A 16,158-nucleotide genomic window follows, 5' to 3' on the forward strand; every position below is an offset into this window, starting at 1 on the left:
CCTTTCCTTCTGAGACTCTGCAGTTTTGGTTTCAGACTGTATCTATGTGACCAGGCCTCATAAAAACCTTCCCTAAGTCTCTAGTGGGGTTCCCTGGGCCAAAGTATTGCGCACGTGTTGCATTTTCATTGCTGGAAGAAATGTGTGCTCTGTGTGATCCTTCATGGGAAGGAGAGAGCTTGAGGAAGCTTGCCCAGGGACTCCTCCAGGCTCTCCCAATAGCTTTCCCTTATCATCCGCTATGTATCCTTGCAATGTTGTTATGAGTAGAACGATTATATATGCTGAATTATGTAAATTGTTTTAGTGAATCTCTGAACATGGAGGTGGTCTAGGGCACCCCCAATGACCCTCTAAGGAACTGGATGTTTTAAACTTCCAAGTACAGTTTAAAGTGTTTAGAAATGTTTAATAAACTAGGATTATAAATTAGACCAAACATGATTGAGCGATTCCTTGGAAGTGAATACTGAAATTTGCTACACTTACTAATAGAGCAATAATATTTGTAAACTGAATTTACAGCCCTAAGAAAAAGCAGAGTCTTAAATGTACAACTTTAATTATAGAATATTAATTTATAAAATCCACATAAACATGTGAATAGACTTTTCATAACACAAATATATCCCTCCTTGTGCCCTGATAGGGATATTGAAGAAACAAAATGAGGTTGGGTGCAGTGGCTATGCCTGTAATTCCAGCACTTTGGAGGCTCAGGTGGGAGGATTGTTTGAGCTCAGGAGTTTGAGACTAGCCTGCATAACATAGTGAGACCTCATCTCTACTAAAAATGAAAAAAATTAGCCAGGTGTACTGGGGCATGCCCATAGTCCCATCTACTAGGGAAGCTGAGGAAGGAGGATTGCTTGAACCCCGGAGTTCGATGCTGCAGGGAGCTGAGATCGTGCAACGGCACTCCAGCCCTGGGTGACACGGCAAGACTCTGTCTCAAGAGAAGAGAAATAAAAATATCCCTCAAGAAGATCAAAAAAGCTCAAATTGAATATATCTCATCACCTGATAGCAGATTTCTCATCCTCACACAGATAGACTTTTTTTTCCCAATCGTCCACAGTTTCATATCACTAAGATTTCAGTTAAAAAGAAGGAGACTAGGACGTAGCCCTGTTTATGCCCCTTCACAGAAATCCATATCACACGACTTTATAGAGTCTGACTCTTATGGTAATGTTAAAATGTGACTTTTACCCAAAAAAAAAATCAGCAAGTAGGAAGTCTAACTGAACTCATGTAATAGCTGGTAACTCTGTAGTGTTAAAAGCCCAGAAAAAGTTAATAAAAGCTCGTCTTCCTAGTCTTTTAATATTCTTTAATGTTCTAGAGACTTCTCCATTGGGTTATGAAGCAGGGGTCTCAAGTAAAGTAGTCAGGGCTGAAACCTACTTGTTATGCATAAAAATGCACTGCTTTGAGACTGGGTGCGGTGGCTCATGCCTATAATCCCAGCACTTTGGAATGCTAAGGTGGGTGGATCACCTGAGGTCAGAAGTTGGAGACCAGCCTGGCCAACATGGCAAAACTCTGTCCCTACTAGAAATACAAAAATTAGCTGAGCGTGGGAGCATGTGCCTGTAGTTTCAGCTACTCGGGAGGCTGAAGCAGGAGAAGCACTTGAACCCAGGAGGCAGAGATTGCAGTGAGCTGAAATCATACCCCTGCACTCCAGCCTGGGTGACAGAGCGCAACTCCGTTTCAAACAACAACAAACACTCTGCTTCGCAAACTGCAGTTTAATGAGAAAACAGGGACTTTCTCCTATACCTACTGTTGTACCTGGTACTCGTAAGTCCAGTGTATATTTGTTCAATGAATGGAAGAGATCATGATGTATAATAGAGATAATAAGATGTAAACATTTCTAAAATGAAACGGTTTGGAGATAGGAAAGAGTGATTAAATGCTAAGCTGCTGAATGAATAGAAGTGAGAATGTTACCGAAACACCAGAGCTTTGGTCTCGGTCCTGCTGCTTACCACACAGAAAGCCAATCACTGAGACAAGTATTGCCAAGGAAGAAGGTTTTAACCAGGTGCTGTAGCTGAGGAGATGCTAGCTCAGTCTCAAATCCTTCTCCCTGACCAACTAAAATCAGGGGTTTATACAGCAGGGAAGAAATGCAACAATGTGTAGGAAAATAGGAGCTGCGGAGGCCTAAGGACGCAATCCTGATCAATGCAAGGCCTGCTGTCTCATCCTCTGGATGTGATGATCTAGTGAGTTTCAGTTCTTTGATACTTTTTGAGAGGCCTGGGCTTCTTTTCTGAGGAAAGAATACAGATAAAACAAATGTAAGTTTCAAACTCTATGTTTATTAAAAAAAAAAACCCAAAACTATCTATGGGACTACTGGGTTTGTTGTTTCAAGAATAAATGTTAAGAGCTCAAAGGAGGGTGAGACCACTGTGGGATAGAGGGGTAGTGAAGAAGGCTTTCATGGAGAAGGTGGACCTGGATCTAGGTATTAAAATTAATACATTGGACTTAAAAATATGACAACAGGGAATGGCATGACTAGCAAGAGTGTGAACAAAGGATAGAAGTGAGAAAATAAGAGGCAGGATTATAAGAGGCTAACTGTCTTAGAAGAGTCGGGAGTGTTGTATGAAAGGAGGGAAAGTTAACACTTCTCTTGACAGGGATTTGAGGCCCTGGGGCCTGACAACAAGCGTATGGCTAAGGCATTGCCACCTCCTTCATGGCATCCAATCGTCATTTTTATTTTATTTTTTACATTAAACAAACACACAAAAAAAATTTTTAAAGAAGAAGTGTGGAGAAAGGCTGTGTAGCATCAAGATGTGGTGGCTGTGCTTCCAAGGGTCAGGAGCTTGGACTTGATTCTTTTATTATTATTCTTTTAAGACAGGGTCTTGCTGTATCACCCAGGCTGGTGTTGAACTCCAGGCTTCAAGCAAAGCTCCCACCTTGGCCTCCCAAAATGCTGGGATTACAGGTCACTGCACCTGGCCAGGACTTGATTCTTTTAGTTGGGAGAATTAGTGGATCTTCAACAGGCAACAATATGAAGAAAGAATTTGATATTTCTAGAATAAAGATAATACTGTAAATAGAGCACAAGACAGTTTAGGTTGGATTAGAGAATGAAATATTGGTGGCAGAGACTAGGTTGGAAGACAGCCCAGATACAAAATAATAAAGGGTTAAGATAAAGTCAGGTTGGAGGTTATGGAGAGAGGCAGATTCCTCAAATGTTGTAAAGGAAGATCTGATGGGACTGGTGACCATATACAAAGGATAAGAGTCACTTTATGAAAGTGGAACAGAATGGTAAGTTTTCAGAATAAAATGTGCATCTGTGGGTCATTTATATTACAGTTAGTATTTTTAATGCTTAGTTGGAGTCTGTATGTATATTGAAAGGTAGTGGGAAAAGTTTAGATCCCTGCTTTTTCGGAGAAAACAACTTTCAAATCATAGTTGGAACACGTATCTTAGGAGTTTAATGCTTATGCATTTTAAGATTAAGATTAAGATTGTCCTGAGACTTGGAAAAGAATTTGAGGAAAAAAAAAAAAAAGATTAGAATCTTGGCTTTACCAAATAAACCTGTGGAGAGTTCAGCAACAGATTCCTAGAGGGCTAATAACATGCATACTGATAAACTGATATGCTGCAATCTGCTGGTGTGTTTGGAAGACTTTTCAATGATTTTGTAGAGAATAGCCTAAGCACCAACATCTTTAGTGATTTCACCACGCTGTCAAGCTCTTTGTCAGTGGAATTTAAAGAAAATAAAACTACAGGAATTCACTGGACATTTCCTAGTGTGCCCCTGTTGGTAGACGTGCTTCAGGAAAAGGTGAACAGCTCCTAGCCAAAGAGGAAGCAGCTTTCAGAAAACAAACCCAATAATAAGAATTGGCAGTACTCTTAAGACACTGAGCAACATTGTTCAAGACAGTCTGGTCTTCCTGTTTTGTGGGAATTGCAAACATATTTTGCATCTTAACTGCTAAACATTTTGGCAGCTTAGGACCCTAGTTTCAAGTATATTTCCATGTTGCACCCATCTACTCTAATAATGAAATTCAAATATTCCCATCCTAATCCCCACTGCCTCCAAAACAATACAATTAATCCTTCTGTGATGGAGAGAATGACAAATTCCCTTCTGCTAAAAGCAACCCGTCTTCTTATTCCTTTAAAACACTGTCAACTATCTCCCTTTATTTTAAGGCAACAGAATAAATACAATAAAATGAAGCTTTCTTGCTTTACCAAGTAAGGCTAACTGAACTAAGATCTAAAATATACTGAAGATGTGCACAATGTGTGCATACACTTGGAACTATTGGCAACTGTGAGTATCTTTATGCCTATGCTCTTCGTTATATTGAGTATCTATAGCAAAGTTATTTTCCATGTCCAAATGACACACTAAACACATATCATCAATATTACATATTTTTGCAGCAGGCAATTGCCTGTCTTGAATTCTTTTTCTTTTTTTTCTCTTGAGACAGAGTCTCATTCTGTCACCAGGCTGGAGTGCAGTGGCGCAATCTCGGCTCACTGCAACCTCCACTTCCTGGGTTCAAGTGATTCTCCTGCCTCAGCCTCCTGAGTAGCTGGGACTACAGGTGTGTGCCACCATGCCCAGGTAATTTTTGCATTTTTAGTAGAGATGGGGTTTCACCATGTTGACCAGGATGATCTTGATCTCTTGACCTTGTGATCCGCCCGCCTCAGCCTCCCAAAGTGCTGGGATTACAGGCATGAGCCACTATGCCTGGCTGGCTTGACTTCTTTATAGCTGAGTTATGTTAGCTCCTTGCGAAGCAAACAAAATCATTTCCTACTTGAAGAAAACTAGACAAAGAAAGAAGAGGAAAGAGAAAATTTGCGAAGTGATTAAAAAGGAATAATTATAGAGTCACCTTTTCTTTTCAAGTTTGCAACTGAAATACCTTTGATCCAGCTGCGGCTTTAAGATTTTCTGGTACAAAAGTAGGAAGTAAGTTATCTCAGGGTAATCTGTGAAAAATAGTATCTTGTGCCACTAGAATAATTTCATTCTGATAATATCAGAAAAATTTAATTGCCCTTTTGTTTAAGAAAAGTCTTAAACATGAGTTTAAGTTTCATTTTTTTTTTTTTTTTTCTGGAGACAGAGTTTCACTCTTGTCACCCAGGCTGGAGTTCAATGGCGCAATCTCGGCTCACCACAACCTCAGTCTCCTGGGTTCAAGCAATTTTCCTGCCTCAGCCTCCTGAGTAACTGGAATTACAGGCACCTGCCACCACACCCAGCTAATCTGTGTATTTTTAGTAGAGACAGAGTTTTGCCATATTGGCCAGGCTGGTCTCGAACTCCTGACCTCAGGTGATCCACCCGCCTCAACCCCCCACAGTACTGTAATTATAGGTGTGAGCCATTGCACCCAGCCTGATTTTAAGTTTCTTAGGCATAGCTCTCAAGTTATATTGAAGCTCCAGTATTGGAACATTCTAGTTAAACCTCTTTGAAGAAATCGTTTTACGGTCTGTTAACTAGGGAAACCAGCCATGACTGTCAGTTTGCTGGAGCCCTGGATCATTGAATCCAGCTTCTAGAATCCAGTTGTCATTAACAGTTTACAAAATCGAAAAGAACAGGGGAGTATTCCTTTCTCTGGTCTTTCCCTCAGTTCTTTCATTTCTTTGCTTCCTCCTCAATTCTGTCCCCCACACTCTTGTTACCTCTCCAGTTCCTGAGTAATTTGCAATACAGTACAGTCTTTTGTATCATCCTCAATGTTGTACTGGTTTTAAGTTGGAACCCCATTAAACTATCATTTTGCCGAACACAAATTTCATTAAAGTGTAATTTGTGGCTTAATGGCAGGCTAAATAAAATATTTTTTAATTAATTAATTCACATCTATTTAAATGGAAACCTACCCTTTTAGTGTAAGGAATTTTGGTGGGAGAGAAAGAGGAAAGGTAAAGTACAGAGAGTTCTATGCTGCTAAACCACTGAAACACACATTTCTAAAAATACAATCTTTCAAATCGATTTTATTATTTATTTACTATTTTTAGAGACAGGGTCCCTCTCTGTTGCCCCAGCTGGAGTGCATGGTGCGATCAAGGCTCACTGCAACCTCCAACTCCTGGGCTCCAGTGATCTTCCTACCTCAGCCTCCTGAGTAGCTAGGATTACACGTGTGTACTACTGAGACCGCCAAATATATAGGGGTCCCTGGAGAACCTCTGATCAGCCTGCACACTGGGAGAATGGGGTGGAGCCACGGGAAGTTTGGCCCTTTGCAGTGGGGAGGAGCCTGGTCTCTCCTGTCCCAGGATGGTAACCTGGGATTCAGTCTGTGAGGCGAGAGACCAGCCACCCGGACTCTCACTTTGCTTAGAGTCCCTGTTTCCCCTTTTCCCTTTTCACCCAATAAATTCCATTTTTCTCACCCTTCGATATGTCTGCAAGCTTAATCTTTTCTGGTCACATGACAAGGACCCTAAGGAGAAAGTCCTACAATACTACGTGTCCAGCTAATTAAAAATATATACATATATAATTGTAGAGATGGGTTCCTGCTTTGTTGCACTGGCTGATCTTGAGCTCCTGGCCTCAAGCGATCCCCCTGCCTCGGCCTCCCAAGGTGATGGGATTACAGTTGTGAACCACCACGTAACGCCTAGCCTCTCAAATTTCTTGGTGGAAAGTTGAGGGGGGCATTATGGGACTCTAGCCATTAGTGGCGGGTTAGATGGCAGCCCATGAATACTGCCATTGATAAGGCCCTTTGAGGTAAGCAGAATGATACTTCACCTGTATTCATTCTGTGATCTTGTTTCTAAGACCTCTCTTTAGATTTTGCTGAATTTTAAATTGCCTGGGGAGCTTTTAAAAATCCCGGGCCACACTCATAGCAATTAAATCAGAATCTCTTCCAGGAGACTCCAGTATGCAGATAGTTTAAGGACCAGTGCTTCTTAACACTGAAAGTACATATGAATCACCTGTGGATCTTGATGAACTTGCAGGTTTTGAGTGTAGGTCTAGGCTGAGGCACAAAATTCTGCATTTTTTTAAACTGTATTTTTATTAAATATGGAACACTTCACAAATTTGGGTTATCTTTGTGTAGGGGGCCATGCTAATCTTCTCTGTATTATTCTAATTTTAGTATATGTGCTCTCAAAGCAAGCACAGAGGCTGGGCACGTTGGCTCGTGCCTGTAATCCCAGCACTTTGGGAGGCTGAGGCAGGTGGATCATGAGGTCAGGGGTTTAAGACCAGCCTGGCCAACATGGTGAAACTCTGTCTCTACTAAAAGTACAAAAATTAGCCAGGTGTGGTGGTGTGTGCCTGTAATTCCAGCTACTCGGGAGGCTGAGGCAGGAGAATTGCTTGAACAAGGATCCAGAAGGCGGAGGTTGTGGTAAGTGGAGATCATGCCACTGCACTCCATCCTGGGCTACAGAATGAGACTCCGTGTCAAAAAAAAAAAAAAAAAAAAAATAGCAAGCACAGATACCACATTTCTAACCAGTTGCCAGGTAAAGGCCACAATGGTTCTCCCTGGTCTTTGATTAGCTAGGGAGTTAGGAAGTATTCCCTCTACTTCTGTCTTCTGAAAGAAATTATAAAGAAATTATAAAGTACAGTTGCTTCTTTCAGTGTTTGATATAATTTGCCAGTGAATCTATCTGGGCCTAGGGGGTTTCTGTTTTGGAAGTTTATTAATTATTGATTCAATTTTTAAAATAATCCTGGGTCTTTACAGATTGCCTATTTTTTGTAGGTGTGAATTCTGGCAGATTGCATCTTTCAAGGAATTGGTGCATTTTATCTAGGTTATCAAATTTGTGAGAATAGTTTTGTTATTATCCTTTTAATATCTGTGGGGTCTTAAGTGACGTCTACTCTTTTTTTTTTTTTTTTTATTTTTACTGACAGGGCCAACCAGGTTATGCCTACTCTTTTAATTCTGATATTAGTAATTATTTCCTGTCTTTTTTTTGTAGTGTAACGGGAGACTTACTAATTTTACTGATCTTTTCAAATAACTGGCTTTTGTTATTTTGTTAATTTTCTCTTGATTTTGAGTTTCATTTTTTCTGATTTTTATTATTTCTTTTCTTCTGCTTAATTTGTCTATAATTTGCTCTTCTATTTCTAGTTTTCTAAGGAGGTAGCATAGATTATTGATTTTGGATTTGTCTTTTTCTAATATATGTGTCCAATGATATAAATTTGCCCTTCATTGCTACTGCTGCATCCCACAAATTATATTTCCATTTTTATTTAGTTCAAAATTTCTACATATTTAATTAAGTACATTGCTGCTATTATTATTTTGACCAGTTATCTGTTAGAACAATTAAGAATAAGAAAACTAAAAGTTTTTATCTTTTTATCTTTACTTATTCCTTCTCTAATGTTCCTCCTTTCTTTATGTAGATTTCATTTTCTGACTTTTATCGATTTTCTGACCTTTATCAATTTTCTTCTCTTTGAAGAATGTCTTTTGGCCAGACATGGTGGCTTATGCATATAAGGCCGGCACTTTGGGATGCTGAGGTGGGAGGATACTTGAGGCCAGGAGTCTGAAAGCAGGCTAGCTAACATAGTGAGACCCCATCTCTAATGTTTTTCTTTTTCTTTTTTGTTGCAGTGAGCCCTGTTCGTGCCTATGCACTCCCAGGCTGGAGTGCACAGGCACAATCAGGGCTCACTGCAGCCTTGACTTCCCAGGCTCAAGCAATCCTCCTGCCTCAGCCCCCCAAGTAGCTAGGACTACCAGTATGTGTGTCACCACGCCTGACTAATTCTTTTTGTATTTTTAGTAGAGACGGGGTTTTGCTTTGTTTCCCAGGCTGGTTTTGAATTCCTGAGCTCAAGTGATCTGCCCACCTCAGCCTCCCAAATTGCTGAGATTACAGGCATGAGCCTCCATGGAGGGCCTTCTGTTTAAAAAATAATAAAATAAAATAACTTTTAAAAATCACTTTTGAAAGATAGATGTACCGACAGTAAATTCCCTTGATGTTTATTTGTCTGAGAAAGTCTATTTCTCCTTTAAGTTTGAAGGAAAATTTCACAGTATACAGAATTCTAAGTTGGTGGTATTTTTCTACCAACATGTTAAATATACTGCATTCTCTTCCTACTTGCATGGTTTCTAAAAAGTTAGATATAATTCTTATCTTTGTCCCTCTATATGTAAGAATACTTTTCCCCTCTGGCTTCATTGAAGATTTTTTCTTTATCTTTGATATTCTGTAGTTTGAGTATGATATACCTATGTGTAATTTACTTGGGATTTATTCTTCCTGGTGTTCTTTGAGTTTTCTAAATCTGTAGTTTGGAATCTAACATCAATTTCGGAGAAACTCTTAGTTTATAATTGCTTCAAATATTGTTTTTGTTCGGGTGCAGTGGCTCACACTTGTAAGTCCAGCACTTTGGGAGGCCGAAGTAGGTGGACCACCTGTGGTCAGGAGTTCGAGGCCAGCCTGGTCAACATGATGAAACCCCATCTCTACTAAAAATACAAAAATTAGCTGGGCATGGTGGTGAGAGCCTGAAATCCCATCTACTCCCATGTAATCCCATCTCAAAAAAAAAAAACCTATATATCTATATATCTAGTTTTTATTCCTTTCTCTCTTTCTGTGAGTTATAATTTTTTGTAATTGTCCTGCAGTTCTTGAATATTTTGCTGCCCCTCCCCTTTTTTTTTTTTTTTTTTTTGAGACAGAGTCTTGCACTGTCACCCAGGCTGTAGTGCAGTGGTGCAATCTCGGCTCACTGCAACGTCCGCCTCTTGGGTTCAAGCAATTCTCCTGCCTCAGCCCTCCAAGTAGCTGAGACTAAGTGCGCCACCACGCCCTGCTAATTTTTTTGTATTTTTAGTAGAGACAGAGTTTCACCATGTTGGCCAAGATGGTCTTGATCTCCTGACCTCATGATCTGCACACCTTGACCTCCCAAAGTGCTGGGATTACAGGCGTGAGCCAGAGCCCTTGGCCTGGTTTTTTTTTTTTTTTTTTTTTTTTTCCTCTTTGCTTTTTCGGTTTCTACTGAACATCCTAAACCTCAGAGAATCTTTCCTTAGTTGCATTTAGTCGACTCATAAACTCATGAATGGCAATCTTCATAGTATTTTTAATGTCTAGCATTTTTTTTTGGCCCTTTCTCAGAATTTCCATCAGTCTTATTACATTTATCCACTGGCGCTTTCATTTATTTATTTTTCTTTTTCTTTTTTAGAGGCATAATAAAGAGTGCACCCAGAGTCACCTAGGCTACAGTGCAGTGACATGATCATAGCTCATTGCAGCCTCAAACTGCTGGGCTCAAGTGATCCTCCTGCCTCAGCCTTCTGAGCACCTGTGAATACTGACATGCACCACTGTGTCTGAGTATTTTTTGTAATTTTTGTAGTGATGGGCTCTTGCTAAGTTCTGCAGGGTGGTCTCAAACTTCTAGCTTCAACTGATTTTCCTGTCTGGGTTTCCTAAAATGCTATGATTATAGGTGTGAGCCACCATGACCAGCTTATTGATTTTTATTTTTGGAGATGGAGTCTGGCTCTGTTGCCCAGGCTGGAGTGCAGTGTGGCGCAATCTTGGCTCACTGCAATCTCTGCCTCTTGGGTTCAAGTGATTCTCTTGCCTCAGCCTCCTGAGTAGCTGGGACTACAGGCACGGGCCACCACGCCTGGCTAATTTTTGTATTTTTAGTAGAAGCCGAGTTTCACCATTTTGGCCAGGTTGGTCTTGAACTCCTAACCTGAGGTTATCCACCCACCCTGGCCTCCCAAAGCGCTCGGATTACAGGTGTGAGTCACCATGCCTGGCTGGAAACAAATGATTTTTGTTTTGGAGACAGAGTCTTGCTCTGTCACTCAGGCTGGCGTGCAGTGGTGTGATCTCGGCTCACTGCAACCTGTGCCTCCCATGTTCAAGCAATTCTCGTGTCTCATCCTGCCACGTAGCTGGGATTATAGACATATAGCACCACGCTAGGCTAATTTTTGTATTCTTAGTAGAGATGGGTTTTCAATGTGTTAGGCAGGCTGGTCTCGAACTCCTGGCCTCTTATTTTTTGAGACATGGTCTCACTGTGTCCAGTCTGGAGTGCAGTAGTGTAATCATGGTTCACTATAGACTCAAACCCCTGGGCCTGACTGATCCACCAGCCTCAGTCTCTCAAGTAGCTAGGAATACACCCGCATGCCAGCCCTCCCACCTCATTTAAATTTTTTAGTTTTTAATTTAATTTAATTTAATTTAATTTTGAGACAGGGTCTCACTTTGTTGCTCAGGCTGGAGTGCAGTTGCATGATCACTGCTCACTGAAGCCTTGACTTCTCCAGGCTCAGGGGATCTTCCTGCCTCAGCCTCCTGAGTAGCTAGCACTACAGGCATATGCCACCATGCCCAGCTAATTTTTGTATTTTTTGTAGAGATAGGGTTTTGCCATGTTGCCCAGGCTGGTCTTGAACTCCTGCATTCAAGCAATCCTTCTACCTCGGCCTCCCAATATGCCGGGATTATAGGTGTGAGCTACTATGCCTGGCCACGTTAGAGCTTTTATCATATTAATCATAGTTGTTTTTAATTCCTACCCTGATAATTTTACCCTTCCTAAAATATCTGTGTCTGGTTCTGATGCTCTGTTTCATCAAACTATTTTTTGCCTTTTAGTATGCCTTATAATTTTTTGGTTGAAAGCCAGACATGATGTACTGGGTAAAAAGAACTGTAGTAGCTAGGCCTTTCCTGATGTGGTAGTGAGGTGTGGTGGGGGGTGGGGGCAAGTATATACAGTCCTGTGATTAGGTCTCAGTTTTTCAGTAAGCCTGTGCTCCTGGGCTGTGAACTTCATAGTGCCTCCCAGTCTCCCCAGACTCCCACCTTAAATAGCACATTATGGCCAGAAAGCGTTGGAGTTGGGTATTTCCCTCACCAAGGTCATTTAAGTGCTCACAAAACCTCAATAAGTTAGCCTCTGACAAAATAGTTTCTCTTAAAGGTAGGTCTTGTTAAGAAGAACAGAATGTTCTGGAATAATTAAAAATGGTTAATTTTCCTCTGCACAGTCCAATGCTAAAGGGATTTTTTTTTTTTTTTTTACATCTTCAGTGTAAGAGCATCATAAAGTTCCAGGAGATAGAACATGGGTCCAGAAATGATCTTTTCAGTATGCCTGTGCGGATGAGGTTCATAGCTGCTGAGTCATGATAATTTATGAATCATAAGAAATCGAAGTATGAATGAGAATGGTAATTTATTGGTTTTCTTATGGGAAATTCCTGTGACTGAGATACTCAGGTTTCTTCCACAAGCACTTCCAGGTATCAGATTTTAAAAAAAGCAGATGCACTTGAAAGCTTTTTCATCCAGGAATGGGAAATCCTTGTGTGAAGCTGTCTCCACTCATAACAGAAAAACTTCCTTATACCTGGCAATTTTATATTGCCCTGATTCAGTGTTAAAAGAGTAGTTTTCTCAGATTCTGGTAATTGTGACTAAAAATAATTAAGACACCAATTACGGGCTGATTATTCTGTGCTGGGAACAATGAATGATGCTAAGCACTGAATCCTCACAAAACCTTTGTAGGTAAAGATGACTACACTTTGGTAGATTAGGAAGGTTAAATGACTTAGTCAGAGTCACCCTCCAAGTTAGTACAACCCACAGGCAAGTTCCAATGCAGAGCTCTCTAGTCTGTTACAGTAGGTATCTAGTTAGACATGTGCAGGGTGGGAGGGTCCCACACCCCCAGCCCAGGACTGTCAGGCTGCCATCAGGTGATGGTCAGGCAGTTGTTAACAACGTCTCTGTGAATAGTAATTGGTTGCAGCTGGCGCCAGGGAAAGGCCGTCTCCCAATAGATAGAAACACCTGAAGCTAGTGATCAGCCGCTCCCTGATAAGATCTCAGGAGCTGGGCAAGTGAGCTCAGCGTGTGCACTGAGAGGCAAAATGGCGAGTTTAACTGGCACATGGCTTCCTGAGAACATTTGACTGGTAAGAGAAAAACACTTCAGTTGAGCGTGCATGCAACTTCAGTAAACACACTGTGCGTGTGTCCCCACCCAAGTGCTGACAGGCCACTTCGCATGCAGACAGCCCAATCCAAGGGAAGAATCAGGGGAGAAGGGATGTAAGACCTCAGAAGTATGCCAGTGTATGAAACCTCAAGCAAAGGTCAAACTGTGCATGTGATTTCTCAAGCTGCCCACTTGACCCTCTTCCAAGTGTACTTTATTTCCTTTCATTACTGTCCTAAAGCTTTTTGATAAACTGTTACTCCTGCTCTAAAACTTGTCTTGCTCTCTCACTCTGCCTTATGCCCCTCTGTCAAATTCTTTGTTCTGAAAAGGCAAGAACTGAGGTTGTTGCAGACCTGTATGGATTGGCTACTACTGATATATTTTGGTGCCATGTGACTAGGATGTGTTCTGCTGCTAACAAGCTGACCATACATTATATGGATCCTATCTGTTTTCTGGATAGCCCAGAACAAACCCTCCTAAGTTAACACAGACTTTATTCTGATATGTTACTGTAAAACTAGTTATAAATGATTCAGTTTTTGCTTTGGCCAGTTAATAAATGTGACTGTAATCAGCTTTCTGTGAAATTTTATAATCTAGAATATTTTATAATCTATTATATTTTATTTTATAATATTGTATTTTTATTTTATTTTATAATAATATATTTTATAATCTAGAATATTTTATTTTATTTTTTATTTTTAGAGACAGGGTCTCACTCTGTTTCCCAGGCTGGAGTGCAGTGGTGCCATCATAGCTCACTGCAACCTTGAACTCCTGGCCTCAAGTGATCCTCCCATCTTAATCTCCAAAGGCACTGGGATTGTAGGTGTAAGCCACCATGCCTGGTGGTAGAATATTTCAAATGTATAAAAGAGGTATAAAGAATATTGTAATAAATGCTCATTTTACCCAATGATGACTTCTAAGCATTGGCATAAGTCTCTTCTCCACAAAGAGATTCCTTTAAAACATAGACGAGTTAGGTCATTTTTCTTCTCAAAATTCTCTGATGGCTTTTCACATCTAAATGAAACCTCAAAGTCCCAGTGAGCCACCAGGACTTGCACCATCTGGCTTCCCATTAACTCCCGCACTGTCTTCTACCATTTTCCCTCCCATTACTGGTACTCCAACTACATTTACCTTGCTATGTTTTCAAGATGCCAAGCACTTTCCTATCTCAGCCTTCGTGCCTACAGCTCTCTGTCTGAACCACTCCTATCTTAGGATCAAGTTTAGCTGTAAGAAGTGGGAGAAAAAAATAGACTATTTATTTCATGTTCAAGAAATATAGAAGTAGTCATTCTAAAGACTATATAGCAGTTTCATGGTTTCAAGCACCCACACTCCTTCTGTGTTTATGCTTTGCCATATGCGACTTCCATTCTCAAAGTCATTTCACAGTCCAAGATAGCTTACAGGAACTCTAGCCCTTGGGCTTGGATTCCAGCCAAGAGGAAAGAGGAAAAGGCAAAGAGCGCTCTGTTTCTATCAAATGTCAGGAGAAAGAGGAAATGGAACATCTGATTCTTTGAAAATGTTTTATAAAATTTCAAACCTTTGGCCAGGCATTGTGGCTCACACCTGTAATCTCAGTATTTTGGGAGGCTGAGGTGAGCAGGTCATCTGAGGTCAGAGTTTGAGGCCAGTCTGGCCAACATGGTGAAACCCCATCTCTATTAAAAATCCAAAAATTAGCCGGTTGTGGTGGCACACGCCTGTAGTCCCAGGTCCTCGGGAGGCTGAGGCATAAGAATCGCTTGAACCCAGGAGGTGGAGATTGTAGTGAGCCAAGATCACACCACTTCACTCCAGCCTGGGTGAGAGAGCAAGACTTTGTCTTTAAATAAATAAATAAAAATTCAAACCTTTGCTGTGTGAAGTAAAGTACTCCTTTCAACTGAATTTGTTTCTCATCAGCCTACCAGTAAAAATATAGTTGAACGTTATCTCATTGTATTGCCTATGATGCAAATAATTCAGATACTTTTTGTTTTAGCAACAGAAACATTTTAAAAATTAATTGCATAACGACAATGTATAAAAAGAATAATATATTTATTGATGTTAAGTACTTGATGTGCTAAAATTATAACATTTGCTTATTAGGAAATTATAAGCAAAAACAGTATTTTTAGCAGAAAAAGCTTTGTGAGAAAGATTTACTGATTTCAGCTGTAGTAAGCCTCTGAAATTAATTTCCGCTTTTATTTTGATTGTACAATATTGAGAAAAATCTCGTTCACAGACTAGCAGTCAGAAATGATTTTAGGTTATTGTGTTGTTTTGTTCATCTTATTTTACAGTTCTGATTAAACAGACATGGCAAGAGAAGATTTATTCTGAGATACAAATAAAAATAGCACAAGTTAACATATATGTCCCCAATATGTTAAACTTCAGTATATAGTATGTAAGAAGGCATGATAAATATGTTTTTATACAAATTATTTGATGTTTTAAATAAATAATTATATATTTTAATATATTTTGAAAGGCCACATTGTTACTTATTGGCTTTTTTAAAAAAGCTTCGGACAGGCATGGTGGCTCACACCTGTAATCCCAATACTTTGGGAGGCCGAGGCTGGTGGATCACCTGAGGTCAGGAGTTTGAGACCAGCCTGACCAACATGGTGAAACCCCTTCTTTACTAAAAATAAAAATAAATTAGCCGGGCATGGTGGCAGATGCATGTAATCCCAGCTATTCAGGAGGCTGAGACAGGAGAGTCACTTGAACCCAGGAGGTGGAGGTGGCAGTGAGCTGAGATAGGGCCACTGCATCCCAGCCAGAGCAAGACTGTATCTCAAAAAAAAAAAAGGGCCGGGCACAGTAGCTCAGGCCTGTGATCCCAGTATTTTCTGAGGGCGAGGCGGGTGGATCATGAGGTCAGGAGATCGTGACCATCTTGGCTAACATGGTGAAACCCATCTCTACTAAAAATACAAAAATTAACTGGGTGTGGTGGCAGGTACCTGTAATCCCAGCTACGCAGGAGGCTGAGGCAGGAGAATTGCTTGAACCTGGGAGGCAGAGGTTGCAGTGAGCTGAGATTGCACATTGCACTCCAGCCTGAGTGACGGACTAAGACTCTGTCT

General features: G+C 40.6%; 1 protein-coding gene and 2 non-coding genes across 3 annotated transcripts in view; 2 read left to right on the top strand and 1 right to left on the bottom strand.

Moving 5' to 3' along the window:
- The window catches only part of ABCG2 (ATP binding cassette subfamily G member 2 (Junior blood group)), a 123,004-nt gene that overhangs the window by 16,516 nt on the left and 90,330 nt on the right, over positions 1 to 16,158 (top strand). The gene's annotated exons all lie outside the window — the stretch shown is intronic.
- On the top strand, positions 2,619 to 2,742 carry LOC119473689. Its single transcript, XR_005202903.1, has one exon. It is a non-coding gene; the product is annotated as a U6atac minor spliceosomal RNA (small nuclear RNA).
- On the bottom strand, positions 7,085 to 7,190 carry LOC119473686. Its single transcript, XR_005202900.1, has one exon. It is a non-coding gene; the product is annotated as a U6 spliceosomal RNA (small nuclear RNA).

Source organism: Cebus imitator, unplaced genomic scaffold (assembly GCF_001604975.1).
Source record: "Cebus imitator isolate Cc_AM_T3 unplaced genomic scaffold, Cebus_imitator-1.0 Scaffold177, whole genome shotgun sequence".
Taxonomy (NCBI): Eukaryota; Metazoa; Chordata; class Mammalia; order Primates; family Cebidae; genus Cebus; species Cebus imitator.